The 16,882-nt window shown below is 36.6% G+C and overlaps 1 long non-coding RNA gene across 3 annotated transcripts in view; it reads left to right on the top strand.

Moving 5' to 3' along the window:
* LOC148127645 (uncharacterized) overlaps nt 1-16,882 on the top strand; it is a 91,778-nt gene that overhangs the window by 47,953 nt on the left and 26,943 nt on the right. Inside the window, exon 4 of one of the 3 annotated variants that reach the window (XR_015740989.1) lies at nt 1,211-1,282. The exons of the other annotated variants lie outside the window; for them this stretch is intronic. This is a non-coding gene — a long non-coding RNA (uncharacterized LOC148127645). Of the gene's footprint in view, nt 1-1,210; nt 1,283-16,882 lie in introns of those variants that run through there. 3 annotated transcript variants of the gene reach the window in all.

Here is a 16,882-nt window from a genome sequence, read left to right as displayed (position 1 = left end):
CAGAGTTCCTATTCAGACTTTTTCCCTTCCTTACAAGCTAGCTGTGTGGTCTGGAGCCTCGCAGCATTTCATCTCTTTAAAAACTAATGCCTACATTGGTGTCCCAGCTCTACTGATAGAGTTCTTGGAGGGAGATGTTATTATTCATAGATATAGCTAGATTCAGAGAGCGGCACTGAAAAGTCGGGTGCTAGGCTTTCAAGTGTGAAGATGTATGAAATCCCAAACTGAAAGGTCCTCAATCTCTCCTTCAGAAACACTGGCTCCTCGGCGGTTGTGTGTCTCTGTCCTCTACTGTCCATCACTCAGAACACTACTGGGTTTTGAAGTCATGATAACATGGCTGTAGATATGAGAGACGAGATATGTAATCATCCATTGCATCGACAGAATTATTTACAACAGCCTCCACATATCACAAAGAGATACTCAATGCAAGGGGAGATAAATGAAACTCAAACAATTGTTAGATATAAAGTAGCACTTAAGTAGGAAAATTTCAAACTGTTAGATCAGCAAAGTATGACAATTCCAGGCAGCAGGGGGAAACTAAGACAATTAAAGCAAAGGAGAAGTAAGAATACTATGATTTCAAAAACAGAATACGTGTATTCATTATATAATTTAAAGGAAAAAGGACATCTCTATAGAAAACAGTTAAAGCATTCACCTAGAAGGCTTAGAACTGGCCTGTTCTATTCGCCTGTCAACTCTTCTGGTTTAGAAATGGTTGCACTAGTAATTTCAGTACTGGAGAGACATTTTGCTTACATAATTTAATGTAAAACATGACTGCCCTTTAAAAGATCAATTTCTATACTGAGAAAGCCATTCTAAAATAGTTGTCCCTCTCTGCTTCTCTTACTTTTAAACATTATTCACAAAAGACAAATTCTAATTAGAAATAGCTCACTTCACTGAAACTAAAAGGCAAAGGTCAGTGATGAAAATGACATGTTGGATCACATAGTTGATTCACCCTTATCTTTAAAATAGAAATGAATTAAAATGGTCCACATTGTTACATTGTACAACATGAAGACTTTTAAAACATTATTTAACATATCTCTTTTTAAATTTCCTTAAAAATTTCATTTAAATGAATCTAAATAAGTCTGCCCACCTTTTTATGTGTGAATGTGTTTGAATAACACTGTAAATAACACTGCCAAAATAAATAAATAAACAAATCCAGCCTTTATGCTTCCAGGTAAGGAATGACAAACCAACTTCACATGGATACTGGGAGACATGACAGCTGAAAGGCATGCTGGATCTGGACTGCAGAAAATTTACTCTAGACTATATTCATTTCTGAAATCAATAATAGTGGACATTTTAAAATGGGAGGAAAAACCCCCTTTTTAAGAGTATTTCCTTTAAATCATATTAATGTCTATATGCTCGTGTCCCAGAGCTTAAAGGCCTGTGGGGTAGTCAAGTTGTGTCTACGGATGTCTAGCATTCAGATTAAGTTCACGTGATCTTTCAAAAATCTATTCAACCATCTTGAAGAATAACTTTTTCTTTCTGTGGTGGCTCATCAGGCAGAAGGAGAGGGCAGAAAGACAACAAGGAAAGGAAGTAGCAGGAAAGGAGTAATTATAACTACTCTGACCTCACTGACTTTTGATTATGGACCATCTAGTGATAACATGAGTCACTCAAGAGTTCAGCCTGAGCAAATGGGTTACTCTGAATTCAACAGGTTTCTTTCTCTGTGCTAAAGATAGTTAAGACAATTGATGTTCTGTCTGTCAAATATCTGTTATGAGGATTGGATTAAAAGAAGTCACACTTCATTGCTCCTGATATGAAAACTGCTACTCTGATTTCAAAAATCAGTATATGATCCAGAAAAGTCTAGATGTTTAGATAAGTTTTGAAACACAACATTTTATATTAAAGGCTGCTTATGTTGAGGAAAAAAAATAAGATATTCCTAAACATCACTCACTTGTGAGTACATTCTGCTAAGAGACTTAAGAAATTGGAGAAATACAGTTGAGATTGTACTTCTGCCTTTTGAAAGAGAAACTTATTTACAGTCAATGAAAAAGAAACTTATTTATAGTTTTTCAAGACAAACAAAATCACTGTGTCTTTTTACCCAAAGTTCAACAAATTGAGCATCTCAACTCTTACTCTATTTTTCTAGATAATCCAGAAATTCAGAGATGACATGGAAGAGACCCAGTGATTGTAACTCCTTACAATAAATGTAGATTTTGAATCATTTAATCCTAACATTTGATTAAAAGGGTCTATTACTTTTTCAAATTGATTTTTTTCTAACATGTAACAATACCTGTGGCTGGTATTTATGAATATAAAAGTATGTACTCCAAAGCTGCTTTTTCAAGAGGCAACTGGATTTCTTGTTTTTCTTTAAAGACATTTTACTTCTCATCCAAGAAGCTTCTTCAGCTCTGACTAGATAGTGGAGAATGGAAGGATTTATATTACTTGCAGACAGCTGGTTATTCTTTTAGACAGTGCAACACAGTCTTTTCAGCTCTTCCAAGAAGGCTTCACACCCATTTGCCCTACTCAGGTGACCCTGAGGGCATAGATAAACCTCCAAGTGGCCTCAACAACTCTCTAAAAGAATGCAATAGCCAGCTATCTGCAAAGAATATAAATCCTTCCATTCCCCACCATCCAGTCAGAGCTGAAGAAGCTTCTTGGATGAGAAGCGAAACGTCTTCAAAGAAAAACAAGAAATCCAGTTGCCTCTTGAAAAAACATCTTTGGGACAACCATGACCTAGATGACTGAGAATATTCATAGACGTGTGTATTTTGAAATTAGTGCATCTATATATGATCAAGTTGTGAAGTCAGATAGCAAAACTTTGAAGAATTGTTTGAAGAATAGTGCTCAACATAGCTTAAACAAAAGGCAACCTGAAAATGACAAACATACCAGTGGTTGAAATTTTGGAAATGCAGTGCTGATATTGTGGTTTTCTATCCAGCAAGAGGTCACCTTTTCCACTGAATCTCTTTCAGGTGTATGTCTTGCTGTGTCTGTATACTCACTTTTATTTTGGATTGACATTCTTCAGAGCTGTCAACCATGGACAAAGGATACACAAATATTTCAAGTTTAAGAATTGTTTTCTAAGAACACTTAACTAATTTCAGCCCAGTTCTTTGGATTTTTTTAAATAAAAGGCTGAGGTGATTATTTAATTTTTACAGTTTATTGACTAGGTGGGATGAATATTTTCATGCATATAACACTATTCAGCAACTTATAGGTTTCGACCTGTTCATAATTATTAGCTGTGTACCTGATAACATTTGTTTTAATCCAAATGTTTTAAATAAGATTTAGCCATGGGTTAGTTTGGGTGCAAATCTCTAAAAATCTTTTTTTTAAAAAAAACATCACAGCTCTTCCTGCATTGCTAGCAGTAATGTTTTAAAATAGCAGTGATTGTAATGATGATTAATATCTACCATTGTAAAGTATTTACCCCGCTTTTGTGAAACTAGCATCTGTTTCCACGGAAACAGCAGCTAGTGAGGAAAAAAAAGACTTCTCACTCTGGGGTGGATGACAGGGTATTGTATATTTTAACTATTACATTCTTTCTGCAAATGTTTCAGAAATCTACTGAGGGAACGAATGCAAGAGTTTGATTGTGTATTAAACTTATACTGCTATATTCCAGGAAAAAGTATCCTATATAATGAAAGCAGAGTGGTCTTTGTTTGTGAAGTATATTGCTAAACTACAATTCCTGGCAGTCCCACTCTGTGTGGCAGAATAAGACTGCTAGTCAGTATGGTGATCAACGCTGAGCATTGTAATTCAGTAAATCTAGAGAGCTATAAGTTTCTTCCTGCTATAAATGAAACGCTTGTATTACCTCAGCCTAAACAACCATTGCTCAACTTTAAGTAAGCCAAAGTGTTGGATGGCAAAAACATTTGTCAGAAATGGCAAAACTCCAACAAGCTTAATTTGCAAGAGTATTTCACCATTCCAAAACCCTGGAAAACAGTTCCACGGAATCTCCTAAACCTATTTTAATTCCTGATATTTTGAAGGCAGAGGAGTCTGAACATCTCTCAACATATCCACTATTAGCTGCTCAGGTGCAGTTTACAAGTCTAAGTAATCTGATCTACCAGCCCATTCCCACTGCTCTGATAATGGAAATGATATTGGAAACAATCTTGCATATCTGTCTTTTTTTCCCCCTCTCATGTTTACCACAAAGTATTGAAGTGGTAATATAAGTAATCTTGTGGGCAGAGAAAAATCTAAGATGCCAACAATCTTGACACAGATGACAGGCCTGAGAAAAACTATATATCCTAGAAACCTTAGCAACATAAACTTACAGGTGTTTGGGGAATTTTGGGGAAATTGTTTTTCCCAAGATCTCTGGGACCTGATATACTATTGTAACAGGATCCAAGTATCAATCCAATCCAGTAGTCATTAGAAGTAAAGTCATTAGAAATAAATAAATAAGTAAATAAAGGAAAGCATTACCAAAAATATTCTATCAAATGACAAATGAATTAGGATTAAAAGATATATGGAGAGAAAGAAATCCAGAAAAAAACCAATATACATTATTCGTTACCACATAAATTGTGGTCAAGACTGGATATGTTATAGACAAATTTGGAAATTGAATGTAATATAAAAGAAATAGAAATAGAAACAAATATATGGGCAGATCATAACCCTATTAAAATAATTTTGAAAGGATTGAAAAAAAGAAGATGGATGTTAAATAAGGAGATTTTAAAAGAAAAATATTTTGTTAAGATGATGGGAAAAGAGTTAGAGTACTTCTTGAAAGAAAATAAAAAACAACAAACATCAACCCAAAACTTATGGGACATGACCAAAGCATATATTAGGGGTTTAGAAATTTCATATAATACACATAGACACAAAGAAAAGAAAGAAAAACAAATAAATTACAAGATACTCTTAAGGAATTAGAAAGAACATTACAAAAAATACCACACAATAAGATAGCAAATACAGAAAGGATAATGGTTAGGCATAAACTGAATATGTTGATACAAGATGAATGGGCACAGGACATGAAGAAGATAAAACAGAACTATTTTGAACACTCAAACAAGCCGGGAAGATGGCTAGCCTACAGACTTAAGAAAGAAAAGGAAAAAGATCAATCCAACAATTGAAGGATGTTGATGGTACTCTATAATATCAAATTGAACAGAAGAAACATATTGCTAGAAGTTTTTTTGAAGAACTATACAATAGGAAGGACATACCAGAGGAAAATATCCAAAAATATTTAAAGAGAAAAGGGCTAGTCACAATTTCGGAAGGAATAAAGAAGAGATGAATAAGGAAGGTTGAAAACGATACAAGAATTACAGCAACAAAACATAAACATAGACTGGTAGCCATACATACAAGTTCAGGCGAGATATTAAAAAGACAAAGAACAATATGGATTTCACATGGAAAAACACCAATTAGATGGGATTCTACAAGGAATGGGGAAAAAATGATTTCAAGAATATACAAATTATTACTAGATTTTAAAATGGAAGAGGAGGTGGTCAAAAAAACAATGATGGTATGGGCGAAAAATATTGGCCACAATATAGATTTGGAAAATTGGGAAAAAATGTGGGGACTAAATTACAAATTAACCATATTCACAGCATACAGGGAAAACCTATATAAAATGTTCTACAGGTGGCACCTACCCCCCCACCCGCTAGATTGGCAAAAATGTTTAATTTAAACCCTAATTGTTGGAAGTGCGGAAAAGAAAAGGGCACTTATTTTCATATCTGGTGCCCATGCCCAGAAGTGAAGAAATACTGGAATACAATCAGACAATGGCTAGAGGAAATTATAAATCAGAAAACTGAATTTAATCCAGAATTTTTTTTATTAGGTATACTAACACAAAAATGTAGTAAAAAAGATAGGTACATTACATATACTAACAGCTGCAAGGATTTCGTATGCGCAACTTTGGAAGGAGAAAAGGATACCATCAGAGAGCATAGTTATAAAGAAAATAATAGATTATATAGAGATGGACAGGCTCATGTTGAAATTAAAAGACAAAGAAGATTCAATATATTATAGAGCCTAGTATGCCTGGTATGAGTGGTTTAGAAATGAAAATAAAATAAAATGGCAATTAGGAAAAGAATGAGGAAGTATGCAAATATGTATATATGTTATAGAAAAGATTGAAGTGTAAGATGAAATATATGGATTTGTAACAAGAGTAAGATGTAATGGTAATGGAATAAGTAATCATATACTGAAAAATGTAAGGAAATGTAAAAGATGTCTTGATGTTGACAACAATGCATATAGTTTTATTTTATTTTTTAAAACTTTGGAATCTCAATAAAATATTTTTTTAAAAGAAATAAAGCAATAAAACCTTCTAGCTTCTGCTCCTGACATGGTTGCCACTGCTATGGAATGACAATGGAAACTGAGAGTTTTTCCCCAATAGTCTAATAGTCTAATACAATTCTCGTTCAATCAGAACACACACACACAATTGTCTATAGCCTGCTCTATTTATCTTTGGTAAGGAAACCCATAGGAAAATATTTCACTAAATTCCATTGAAACCACAACTTTGCTCCTCCCGGGAAGTTAACTAGCTGAGAAAGAGGAGCATGCTAGAGGCACTTATCTTGGTATCTTCCTGGAGAAAGAACAATGTGGCTCTGGAGAAGAGAAGGCACCCACTCCAGGAATGTTTTGAGATTTAGGAAAAGAAGAATCAACACCAGAAAGATGTCTAGATGCGAAACTAAGTGATGCAGAATGTGCTAGTTTATTTTCTTTTATTTAGATGTGCTCAAAGCCTTGCCTAGACTGCCTTTCATGGTTCTCCCCTCAAGTTCCATCTTCATTTTTTAAAATGAGCCTTGCCTTTATTTAACTATTTTTTAAATTCAATTCTTGGTCTGGCATCCCACATTCATTCTTATTTCTCTTGGCTGTTATGTGTTTTCTAGTCAAGTACATTAAAAAAAATGCATTTTTTTATGCTTGATTTTGTCTCAAGGGATGTAACCTGATAAAAGGTATCAGGGAGCTGGACAGAGTATCAAAGTATGCAAGATGGAGACTGTAGCATCAGAATTGAATCCTGATCCTTTCCATGTGTGTATTTGAAATATACGTTTGTTCCAAAGGGGCAGGACTTTAAATGAGATTCTGTGGCCACCATCTTGCCTATTTCCCTCTCTCCCATCTTGGTGTGGATGCTACTAACTTGCCATTGCTGAATGACTACTTCACTGATTTTGTGCCATCAAGTCAATGTTGACTCCTAGTAACCCCATAGACAGATTTTCTTCAGTCTGGTATTTCAGGTCTCCCAATGGTGCATTCATTGCCATTTAACTGAGTCTATCCACATTGCTGCTGATCATCCTCTTCTGCTTTTTCCTTTCACCTTTCCCTGAACTAGAGCCCTTCTCTAGGGAATCAGTTCTTTGCATCATTTATCCAAAATCGGATCATTTGCAGCTCAAGTGGGTTTTTTTTATGACCTATTTGTTTTCTGTCCATGGTATTCACAAACTCTTCGCTAACATCAAAGTTCAAAAGCATCAATAGCCTACATCTAGCCTACATCTTCAAAGTCCAACTTTCGCTTCCATAGAGTGTTCTGGGGAATATCATGGCTTTCACCATTCTGATCTTCATAGATATACATGCATGACAGCAACTGAATGTCTTTTTGAAGGCCTTCATGGCTGCTGTTCCAAATGCTAGTCTGGGTTTAAGTTGCCCCTGTGCACTTCCTCTTGCTCTATTATCCATGACTGGGGGGTGAGGAAGATAGTGTAGGCAATACCAGTGAAAGTAGCCACTCTAGTTATCTTGGGTGGTGAATAGGCCTTGTGGGGTTAATCATTGCCCCTGGATTGGGATCATAGCTGAAGGAAAGCCTTTGGAGCTGTTTGCTAACTTAGCAAATATTAACACTAAAACTTCTAGTCTGAAGTTAGCAATAGCAGATATTAACCATATTAAAGAAACAAACAAACATAAAATATGGGCCATCCTCTGTCATACCCATTTGTTTTTTACCCGCTGTACATTGACTGCTATCATGTGCAACTAGGTGGTTGGAAAAACAAAACTTAATTAATAAAATTTCTAATGCAAACCTTTCTGCACAGCATCATTGTTTCTACTTTGTTTGATCAGTTAGAATGATCATATGGAGAATTCATAAGCATTCTGTGTAAGTAAACATGCCACAAAATCCAGGTAAATTATTGTATATATCATAGTGGTGTGGACTTTGCTTCTGGGGAAGCAGTATGCAATTTTAGGCTTGGATCACATGTCTTCAGCATCAAGGGTAATTTGTCCTTCCTTACATCATATTATAATAGTTCATTTGCAGATTTTTCTGCCTTTAAACACAGTTACAGTTTTCTTTTAACTTCAAATGCTATATGTATTTGCATTACCTCTTCAGTGAGTTCAATGCCATTTCCATAGCAGATGAATTGCTGAACATGTTCTCTTGTAATTTCAAAGCATGAAAGTTCTCACTTGAGTACGCATTATTTTTAATAATGCCACCAATGTTGTCCTCATTACTGTAAGAGACACCCAAGACAGACATAAATCATCAAGACTGGACTCACATTGGCATGACAAATGAATATCATCAAGAGGACTATGATTCAGCTGTTAAGTAGTGCCAGGACAGTTCTGTAGGTTCAGAAAGATATTTCAGTGTCCTTCCTTGCCTTTATCTAAAGTTATTTAAAGTGGTAGATTTAAATTCACAAATTTAGCTTCTCCAAAAATCTCTGTATTCTGACACACAGCACCCAAACCACAACACAACACACAGGCAACTACTGTGCAAAAATCCTACCATACATAAAAGGGCTGTTGGAAATGACAGCCAGAATTCTGCAATCTCTAAGAATAGCAACAGCCCACAAACCCACAGCCACATTCCACCAGGAATTATCCAGAACCAAAGACAAGATACAGAAGGATGAAAGAAACAATGTAATCTACAAAGTCAACTGTAACAACTGCAACTAATACTACGTGAGACAAACACCACGTCAATTAAAAACCAGGATCCACAAACACCGGCTGGCAGTCAAATGCCATGATCCCACGTCTTTAATCTCTACTCACACCAACACCAAACAGTACCAGTTCAATTGGAGCAACACAAAAATCATTGGACATGCTACCACCCACCATGCTCATGAGTTCATCAAAGTCTGGCACTCCACAAGAAATTCCATCAACAGACACATTGACCTACAACCAGCCTACTAACCCCTCATAATCCAAATCACCACACAGCTAACCAGAGACTTTACCAACCCTCAACCAACCCACACAAGCCCCCTGAACCAGCATTTCATATGCCAATAACCCTTACCCCATCACAAGACCTATCACAAAACTCCCACTAAAGACTCACCCTTGACCCATCACAAAACCCATCACAAGACCCTCACTTGACACATCTACACTTGACCCATCACAAGATTTACCTATAAACAGAAATGCACTGACACTGACATCCCTTAAACACCACTGAAGATGTTATCTAGCATGGTAATGAAACATTTGGAAACCAACCCACATTCAGATAATGAACCTTCACTCTCAAATTTAGCCTATTTTACTACTTACAAGAATCTCTGGCCACTAGAGAAAAGGCTAGCTTTGTTATAATGTTTCAAGTGTTCCATCAGGACTTTTAGAGAACTGGACCAAATTTCAAATCTTCTGACCCTTAATATGAAGAGACCCGAGAATGTCATGTTTTTTTAAAAAAAATCTGCATTTATCAGAATTTTGACTCCTGCTTTGCAGCTTAGAAAATATACACAAAAGATCCACATGTTTAAAAAAAACTTTTATTAAAAATGCTGGTAAATTCTAGATATAATATGTAATGTCATGCTGCATAGCATTCAGAAACAGCACCATAGGACATAAACATAGTTCTGCCTCCAACTCCTTAAAACAAACACATCTGAAAAGGACTGAATATTTTTTAAAACAAATCCAAATATTGCACAGTTCCACAATGTCCATTTATAGTATTCATGAAAACATATACAATACTTCTACACACTGTTTTGGCCAAATATGCAAGTCAGTTTTGAAATGGAGTCAACCAGAACACATGACTATGAAATTGAGAAATCTAACAAAAAGAGAGATGTCTATTTAGGATTAATTTTCAAAAAGGTAAAGAAAGAAATGAGGCCAGTTTGGTCTAGTGGTTAAAGTGCTGGATGAGGAGTGGGGAACCTGGAGTTTTCATCCTACTTTAGGCATGAAAACGAATGAAGTAATGATTGGGTAGTCACCCCCTTTCAGCCCTAGGAAGAATGCAGTGGGAAAATACTTCTGAAAATGCTGTCTAGAAAATTGCATCAACTTATCAAACTAGTTGCCAGGAGTCAAAACTGTCTCAAAGTAAAAAGGAAAAAAACCATGATAGATTAGCTAGCTAATCATCAGGAACCTGATTACTTGGATTGGATTAACCAGCCAATAAGACAGGAACTGTCAGGCCCAAGCCCAAAGTTGACACAGTGAAATATAACCAAGTCCAAATCTTTATTTGCTTACACCTAATAAACAGAATCTTGACAGACTAAAGCTATATCCCTCTACCCTAATAGATATAACCTGAGAGATTCTGGGGTAATTCTACTGTAAACCTCTTCCTCCTCCCCAACCTAGTTCAGTATTTTGCAATGTCTTAATTCAGGTTTCTCTGTCTCCTCCTTGGTGAGCCTGCTGGGATTCACCCCACTTCTTCTCTGGCATATTCCATCACAGGAGGTATCATAATGCTGAAGCATTAAAGACAAATGCTAACAGCTTCTAACATTCTAGAAACGAATAATATTATAGTCTAATAATAGACTACAGTGCTAGAGCTGAAAGAACCTTTCAGTGATTCAGTACTTTTTAGCATAATGATAGTTAAATATATGAATTTGCTTGAAATTAAGGTAGATGTTTGGTCCATCTGGTCCAGAACTGTTGATTAAAACTGGTCATGGATTTCAAAGTTTTCAGGGATAGATCTTTCCCAGTTCTACAAACTGAAATCCTTTGTAACTATAACTGAACCCATTACTTATAACTGAGCCCAGCCCAGTGGTGGTATTCAACGCTTGGTGGGCGTGGTTTGGCGTGGCTTGGTGGGCATGGCAGGGGAAGGATACTGCAAAATCTCCATTCTCACCCTACTCCTGGGCTAAGGTTCCTGCAAAATCCCATTCCCTCCCCACCCCCACTAACCTGCTTTCCAACTCAGTTCTCCTATGTAGGGCAACAAAAGAAGACCCAGCCGATCATCTGGGACTCAGGAGGCAGAGAATAGATGGGGGCAGGGTCAGTCAGAGGTGGCATTTGCCAGTTCTCCGAATTACTCAAAATTTCCATTACCTGTTCTCCAGAACTGGTCAGAACTTGCTGAATACTACCTCAGGCCCAGCCCATTATTTATAACTGAGCCCATTATTTTCAATATGTATCTATACATAAGTATGCTTTAGATTGGAATTATATGGATTGGAATTATATTGCTGCACTGCTATAGAAATTCTGAAACTCCCATATGTGTCACCAGTAAGGCTCTAAAAAGTGAGAACATTGCTGGTGACAGATGGGAATTTCAGAATTTCCATAGCAGTGCAGTTAGATCATCTTGCTGTAGAGAGGAGAATCAAGGAGCTAAATCAGATTGAGGATGGAATTGAAGATGTTCCAGGAAAAAAAAAACATTTCTGTGATGGAAGTTATTAAATATCCTCATGACTTCTCATGGGAATCTGTCACTCTTTTCTCAGAAGAAATGTTCTGAAGAATAGGAAAATATGAATCCTGATGGATTGATAAAAATTGAACTCTTTGCTGATACAGAAAACAGATAATAGCTCTGATCTTTCTTTGGACTGTTACAAATCAATGCAAAAACAGGTCGTAGTATGAAAAATCTATGATGATGTATATGTTACAATAAGTACAAATTCTAAGTCGATTGTAACAAGCCAGAAAGTCATGAATTCTATCAGTAATTTCCAAAAACTAACACACTCTACTAATTACTAAATGTTTAGATAATTACTTTAATTTACTGTTGAAACTTGACTTTATTTGCTGGCATGAATTAAGTGTCATTTACATTTTTTTTAATGATGTTTATAATCTGTAACCTCCCAACAACAACAAATTAAGAGCTGTGATAGTGATTTGCTTCAAGGGAATCAGACCAATAGCATCTAGCCAAGTCATATTCACACTGATCAGTAGCTTTTCCAATGACTTAAGCTTTCTCTTTTTTTCACAACACAAATCTATCTACAACATCTGTTATTTTATAGATTTCTATGATTAAATTTTCTGACCAAGCTAACTAAGCCCTTTTCTTTATTCCTTGATCTTTTGCATCCTTCCGAAAGTTGGATGCATAATTGCACAGGATGGTCTCAGAAAAGAATATAACATCCTTTGCTCGGGAAAATAAGATATTGCACCCCATTATTAGAACCTTCAAATAAGCTACTACATGAAAATCCCTTTAACTAGAGATGTAAAGAAGAAAATGAGGCCTTTACCTCATTCATTCATGCATTCATGCATTCATTCGTTCATTCATTCATTCATTCATTCATTCATTCATTCATTCATTCATTCTGAACAGTTCCCCATCACATGTTTGTGACCCTGAGCAGCTCACATAATTAAACAATAAACACAACCAATAGAGAAAATATAAAGGACAAAAACTCAGTTAAAACCAGAATTTAAAATCAGAATCTGAAATCAGGAAACATAATAGGTACACAAGTTCAACTTATGTGTCAATCAATACAGCCATTTATCAGGCTCCAAAAAATAGCTGGATTGATAGAAGATAATTTGTAACTTAGGGTTGAAATAAGGGATCCTTGGTGCTCTTTTAACTCAACTATTTTTTGCAGATGCTTCATTGCTCAACTTAGGTAGTATCATCGGCTGCAGAATCCAATCTGGGCCAGTCACTGTCTGGTGTTCACAGAACAATCTGTCACTGAATGTCCATAAAACCAAAGAACTGATTACAGACTTCAGGAAACATGGACAGGACCATGCGCCACTCATCATCAATGGAGAATGAGTGGAAACTGTCCCTACGATCAGATTCCTTGGCATCCATATTTCAGCTGATATCTCCTGGTCCCCTAACACTAAGGCCATAGTGAAGAAGGCTCAGCAGCAGCTGCACTTCCTGTGGGTTCTCAGGAAGAACAATCTGGATAAGAAGCTGTTGCTGGCTTTCTATAAAGCCTCTGTGGAGAGCACTCTGACATATTGTCTGGGTGTGTGATATGCAGGCTCCACAGTTGAGGACAGGAAAACTGTACAGAGGGTGATAAACACAGCTCAAAAGATCATTGGTTGCCCTCTGCAATTAATTACCCTGGCAATTATCTTTTTGACCTGCTGCCGTCTGGACAACGTTTTAGGTCAATAAAATCCCACACCACTAGACTAACAAATAGTTTCTTTCCCTGGGCCATCCGAACCACAAATAAACATGAAGTCACTACCTTATTAAGATGTGAAAAGATGTGAAATCTCAATACCCCACTCAGATGTATAATAACATATTACAGTACAATCCATCTCTTGTGTATTATACTCGGCTAAGCGTTACAGTCAGTGTTGGATGTATATTTTGTGTATATTCGTAGATTTTGTACTCTCAAATTGCAAATGGAGACATGAGTACTCTATCTTTCTTATCTTCATTTTTAAGTGCTTTGGTTCTATTGTATTGTGAACAGTTGCTGGGGTGCATCCACAGTTTCATTGTACTTGTACAATGACAATAAAGTTCTTCTAATTCTAATTCTAGTTCACTGGGACCCGAGGTTTTGTCTTCCGAGCTTTCAGACTCAAGCTGGAACCCATCTTCAGAGGACTTCTCTCTGAAGATGGGCTCCAGCATGTCTGAAAACTCAGAAGACAAAATCTCTGGTTCTGGTAACCAATCCAGATTGGATCCTGCAACATTATCCTGGAATGTGTATATTCACCTTCCTCATGAACATCATAAGTGATCCAAGTGCACCAGCTCCAAGGATGTTAACTTCCTGGAACTGAAGGCCATAAAACCCCTTCTAGTCTTGCTATGGTTGAGCTGAATTCTTTTTTTCCCATCCCCATCTTAGTCAGAACATCAAAAGCATCAATTAATTCACCAGGGGTGAAGATGTACTCTTGGGTATCATAAGCATATTGATGATATCTTACCTATGGTGACATTTGATTCATACAGATGTTAAACAGGAGTGAAGAAAATACTGAACCCTGAAAAAACTTGCAGAGGAAGAGCAGGGATTAGGCCATTTCATTCCTGATCAATGTTGACTGGAACTGGCCCAGGAGAGAGGAAAATCCCATCCCCAACCCCCTTAGATAGTCCAGAAAGACACCATTGTTAATGGTACTGAAAGTTTTTGAGAGGTCAAGAACAAAGATGGGCACACTACCCATTCCCAGAACTGAAACCTGACTGGAAGGATAATTCCTCTAGGATCTTCTTCATCCACTTCATTCAGGTTGAATTAGTTCCAGGATCAAAAACTCATTGAAAGTGTTAATTATTACAATCCTTTGACCACTGAAGGGTCCTGATAGACTCAAGTGGCTGTTATAAGAAACAGTGTTCAAAATAATGTTCATCTAGATATTGTTTCTTGCAATGGTCCTCATTTAGTGTTGATCTGAAATAGCAGAACCAAGTCTGATTTCATTAGAGACTGCCCCCCTTGTCAGATTCAAGGTACTTATATTCCACCACAGCCTCTTTTCCAAGATTGTCAAATGGAAGTATCTTGTTAGGACATGAGGTATGCAAGTTTGCATCCAGAGGGATGTTATGTATACAGCTTCTCACAATCTGTTTTGGCTACAAGCCTATTTGCATTTTTTTGGTAAGTTCTTTCCTCTTTTGGTAATGGAAAAAGAATTAAGGCAATGAATGGAACAGACAAGCAAACCCCAAAAAGCAACAAATGCACAAATAAATATGATTCCTGACATTTCTTAACGGTCTTAATTACTAGTAATCATCAACATTTGTATTTTTCCTGACATTTACCAAATCATGCTTATGTAGAGGTATAACAAGTCATGAAATAGTTCTTAGTTTGCACAGGCAGAGCATTACAAAAAAATGGAATGTATGCCAGCCTAATTTCCAGTGTATCAAAAGTTATTTTTTATGACAATCATATTAAGGTGTCATATGAATTCTTCTAAAAGTATTCAGAAGATATAAACTGTAGCTAGATTAGGATAGATTCTTACAGGATAAAAATTTAATGCAATCTAAGTTCATATTAAAAAAACAATGTGATATTATTCAAATGAGGCAAAGAACTGTTGTTATTATTTCTCTCTCTCTAATCACTGGCACAGGGATGTGTGAAATTATTCACTTGAAATCCTTACACTCAAGGTGATACAATGAAACACAGGATGCTACAGTTGTCAAGTAATGAATATTTACATAGAACCCTCCACCTAAAGATGCAGGGGAGTAAATTTTGTTGTGTGGTGATGAGAATAAATGTTCTACAAAAGGTCCCTTTCTACATAGTCCTTATGATACCAGACCTTAATATGCTCTTCTGCTTTTATTAATACCAATCACAATCTAAAAATCAAACAGGTGACTGGGAAGAATATGTAGTGCTGCTAAAAGGATCCATTTTCATGCTAATATGTCAAACACCACAGACCAAGGACCACTCCTATTTTCTTCTGGTGGATCATACATTAATGGAAACACAACCATATCCAGGGGTGGGCTACGGTGGGCTCTCGGGGGCTTGGGAGACCCCCTCGCTAAGACTCTGTGGGGCTCAGAGAGCCCCCAATAATGACAGAAAGACAAGCAGCAAGGGAAAGCTCTTAATAGGCTTAATTAAACTTCTGGGCTTTCAGCCAAGAGTATTCGATAACTCATAAAAGTGTTGCAAGTTAGATAAACAATCCACTCAGAACTTGTGAGGGAGACCCATCGAGAAAATCAGATAACATAGCCACCAGCCTCCGAGGGGATTAAATCCCAAATAATAAGAATCACGTAACTCACCAAAAACTCCACTAAGACGCCAAAATCCCTCTCACAGTCACTCCTATTAAGCCTGGTTTCATCCAGTCTTTTATTTAAATATTAAATGCACAAAATAATAAACAACTTTTTGGTATATAATTTTTTTAAAGTAATAAGGGCAAAGAAGCGATGTTGAGTTGGCCACACCCACCCAGTCACATGACCACCCAGCCATGCCCACCCACCCAGTCATTAGGGCAATGAGCCCCTTGCTAAAAATTTGGAGCCTATCCCTGACCATATCCCAACAAACACACACCATATCCCTTGCTTCTATTTATGTTTGAACAGGCATGTATCAGAAACTAGAAAGCCACTATTACATTAATTGCTCAATTGTTACAATAATGCACTCTTACTTGTTGTTAAATGTTTTCCTGTTACATGTGTAAGACTGTTGCATGTATAAAAAGATTAATGTGAAATGAGAATTGGGTCCATCATCAGAAGATGATACTGCCTGAATACTTTTTCAGCTATACCCTTACAGATAAATGACTTCCCAACTTGTAGTCCTTTGAGATTTATCAAATGGCACCATGCTGCTTTCTTCATATAGGTGTCAAAGGCACTAATCCCTCTCCCCCAAAATATAGAGACTGAGGAAAAGTTGCTTTCAGTTTTATGAGTGATAACAAATATAGTAATCACAGCAAATGGTGTTAAATGACCCATCTTTTTTGTATTGATTTGTCACAGAAT

The sequence above is a fragment of the Pseudonaja textilis genome, chromosome 1 (assembly GCF_049901715.1).
Source record: "Pseudonaja textilis isolate UNSWEBS1 chromosome 1, rPseTex1.2, whole genome shotgun sequence".
Lineage (NCBI taxonomy): Eukaryota > Metazoa > Chordata > Lepidosauria > Squamata > Elapidae > Pseudonaja > Pseudonaja textilis.
Note: the sequence above shows the minus strand (reverse complement) of the source record. Positions and strands in the feature narration are given on the sequence as shown.